The sequence below is a fragment of the Lygodium microphyllum genome, chromosome 7 (genome assembly GCF_053477565.2).
Source record: "Lygodium microphyllum isolate KBCC chromosome 7, Lygodium_microphyllum_v1.1.10, whole genome shotgun sequence".
Taxonomy (NCBI): Eukaryota; Viridiplantae; Streptophyta; class Polypodiopsida; order Schizaeales; family Lygodiaceae; genus Lygodium; species Lygodium microphyllum.
This window is the reverse complement of record NC_141141.1, coordinates 81,622,805-81,626,529: the sequence shown is the minus strand read 5'-3', so window position 1 is coordinate 81,626,529 and position 3,725 is coordinate 81,622,805. Positions and strand designations below refer to the sequence as shown.

General features: G+C 38.9%; 1 pseudogene; it reads left to right on the top strand.

Annotated features, from left to right (window-relative positions):
- Positions 1 to 1,178: 1,178 nt before the first annotated feature.
- LOC148033625 (DNA damage-binding protein 1a pseudogene) lies at positions 1,179 to 1,848 on the top strand (annotated as a pseudogene).
- Positions 1,849 to 3,725: the final 1,877 nt, after the last annotated feature.

Sequence of the window (3,725 nt, the reverse complement as noted above, 5' to 3'; positions counted from 1 at the left end):
AAGTTACTATATGTATATCCTCTATATCACGTGCATTCAAGGCCTATTTATAAATATCCTTATCTGTAAATTTTTCTTGAATAAAACATAATCCTTTTCTATTCAATCTGTAAATAACCCCTTTATATTACACCCTTTTGTATGTAAAAAATATTTAAAATTTGTATTTTAAAAATACCTTATTTTGAACCCACATGATGCACACATATATTCATGAGTAACTTACCTGAGGAATACACAACACCATATTGGGGAATATGGGAATTTTCCATAAGTTTGGGACACGTGGTCAAATCTTTGTAGTTCTCATAACTTAAACACTATGACTTCAAATCAAGCACTCTATAGCTCAATAGATTCCATTTTTCAAGCGCTTTCCAATGATAGGTCACATTGTATGTTTTGAGAAACTTATGGGCATGTTATCCGGGTGCCACCTTTTTAGTATTCAAAAAATGGGAATTGGGAGATTCCCAAACTCACTAAAATTGTGTTACACAAGGAATAGTGAGATTCAGTAATAGCCCAACATAATGAAGTCATAAGAGCATATTACATAAGTGGAGATACTCGGAATGCCAAAATACTATTTGGATCCAAAGTTTGAAGACATTGAGGAACTTGTGATTAAACTAAATTAGACTTTCAATAAATTTTGTCATTATTCTAGAGGTACTAAACTAGAAAGCATCAGCTAGAGCTTTCCAAAGCTAAAAGATGACATTAGTATTGAGGCATATTTACATGCAGTCTTCTATGAAGGGACTGCAAATACAATCAAGCAAATAATAAATACACATGAATGGGTGGTAGATTTGAAGCTTCTCGTAACAACTGTGCTTCAATCAATGCATGGAACTCTTCAAGAATTGCTTCAAACGTATTGTAAGTGGGCAGAAAAACATAATTGTCGTGAAAATAAAGGGACGTGCCAGCAAAAGTGTTAAACCTCATCAATGAATGGCAAGAAATTGAAGCATAATGGCAACAAGAGCTCTCAGCTACTACAAGATTGGACGAGGGAGAAGCAACAACTACAGTGGGGATGAACGATCGCATAGTAGCCATCCAACTGTTGGGAGTGGAGGATATGATATGTGCCCTTTTAATTCAACATCTTTTGTAGAGAGTTTCACAATTGGAAAAGAGGGTGAACTTACAATCGGCACATTTGATGACATTCAAAAATTGCACTGAATGAGTATGCTCCTTGCATTTGCCATCAAGAATCAGCACGGACCTTTGCCATCTGCAGCGTTAAGTATCCGTCTAGTGTAGAAGAAATGGAAACCCATTTTGTTTGACTATTAGATGATCAAACATTTGAAAATATTGTTTCATATTAGTTGGATGCCTATGAATATGGTTGCTCAATCATGAGCTGCTCATTCAGAGATGACAACAGTGTTTACGATTGTACTGGAACATCATATGCCATCCCAGAGGTAAATGAGCTTTCCAAGGGTCGTATATTAGTGTTTCTGATTGAGGATGGAAAGCTGCAACTGATAACGGGAAAAGAGACGAAAGGTGCTGTGTATAATTTGAATGCATTCAATGGAAAGCTTTTAGCTGGTATGAACCAAAAGATTCAATTTGTATAAGTAGACATATCGAGAAGATGGCACACGAGAGCTGCAGTTAGAATGTGGCCATCATGGTCATATCTTAGCTCTCTATGTGCAGAGACAAGGGGACTTAATTGTTGTTGCTGACCTCATGAAGTCAATCTCACTTCTGATATACACGCCTGAGGAGGGTGCCATTGAGAAATGAGCTTGAGATTACAATCCAAACTGGATGACTGCTTCTGAACGTAGATGGCAGGCAAGATGGTGCCTAGATTAAGACGAGTGCTAAATCGCAGTTCAAAAACTGATGATGCAAGAAATCGCCAAAGGGGACACGAAACTTGACAGGCAGTTCCTTTACGACAGTCTCGGTAGAGTATCTTGTTCCTTGGCTATCAACACAGAGCTCTCACAAGATTGAGCAGCAGAAAAGATAGATGTAACAAGGTTATACTATGATCGTGTTGTCAGTGAAAGGATGATCAATAGTTCGTCAAACTGAAGCAGCAATATGGAGAACGATAGATCCCATTATCTATAGCAGACCTGAAGCTCACGAAAAAGGACAGAAAATCAAAGGATGAAGTATCTTACGAGCCTTACTATTCAACATTTAGTGCAATTGTGCTGATGTCACACAATCTGGAGAAAGACGACTGGAGGTTCTGAGTGGTCTGGGGGAGGGAAGGCCATAGTAGTGGTCTATGCATCTCGATGTTGTGAGGATGACGGTTTGCAGCACCATAATCACGGTGGAAAGGAGAACTACGCAGTCGTCGATATTAGCTTATAGTGTCCTTACGACGAAGGGAGAAGTGAACGAAGATCAATTGGGTTGGCCGTTTCAGCATGGACGTATGAGTGTGTCTGTGTGTAATTACAGAGGGTGTCTTCTCTAATTTTGGATGGCAGGCAATTGCAGATGAGGAAGATGATTGGCGGCACACTACAACAGAAATGAGGCATAGACACGCATGTTAGACGCGCAAAGTCGGGCACATCTATAATTGCGTCTATAACTGCATGTAAACGTGTGTGTAAATAGACGCGAATTGTGCGTCTATATATCCGCGCAAATAGACGCTAATATAGACACACCAGCAGACGCACAATTATTTAACCACCGAAAATTGCAATTCACATAATTAAAAAACCAAATTTAATAATTATTTAACCACCTGAAATTGATTCTTGAGCATGCACGTGTGCGTATGATAAAAACCATACAATTAAAAAATATACACATTGAATCATTGAATTAAAAAAATAGAGTTAATGATTACTCGAAGTACCATTGGCATCCTCGAAGTGAGCAAGGACACCACAATCTTGGGTATTTATCTTTTCATCTTTACGTTGAGTTCGAAGATGTTTACCCTCACACCAAAGTGCATTGAATAATGTGCACTAGTTGTAAATGATAAAAGATCAAACTAGACATGCTGGACCCTCACGAGGTGTTCAAATAACTAGACATGCTGGACCCTCAGGAGGTGTCTGTAGCAAAATATACTGGGTAGATGAAAGAGCCCTTAAGCTATGGTACACTTACTTGGGCCTTAAAACAAAGATCAGCATTACTCCTACTCTAGACTTGGATAAAAGTGTCAATGAAGACTCGAGTGTTTTATGGCTCGGGACTCAATCTATGAATGAAAAAACATCACGTCCACATCTAGGTTCTATCCCACCCTTCAAGTTCAAAAAGGGCATGGGGTTTGGAATTCCTGGCTTTTTTAAAGGCAAGACAAAACCATTGAATAGTTTGATGGAAGGCCCTCCCTTTTTCTATTTTGAAAATATTGAGAACATTTCCAATTCCGAGTGGGAGACCATCAAACGGCATTTTAATGGCATAGATCCAGAGTTCACAGACTCTAGATATTTTTCAGCATGCTATAGGCTGAGGTGGTTATGTTTATAACCTTCTAGTAGATGGAAGAAGGTTGATCCTTCCCCCTGCTCCCATGACAATCTTTGAGGTGCTTTCGAAAACAAAGAAGTATTGGCCCCCATGGGATCCGAGAGAGAAGCTGAATTGCATAAACACACGGGGTGCCCCTAGCACTATATGTGGACTGATCAGAAAAATATTTTCTTCCCACAAAGAAAGCAAGATACCTTCTTATCTTCAACATGATATTGTCCTGACAT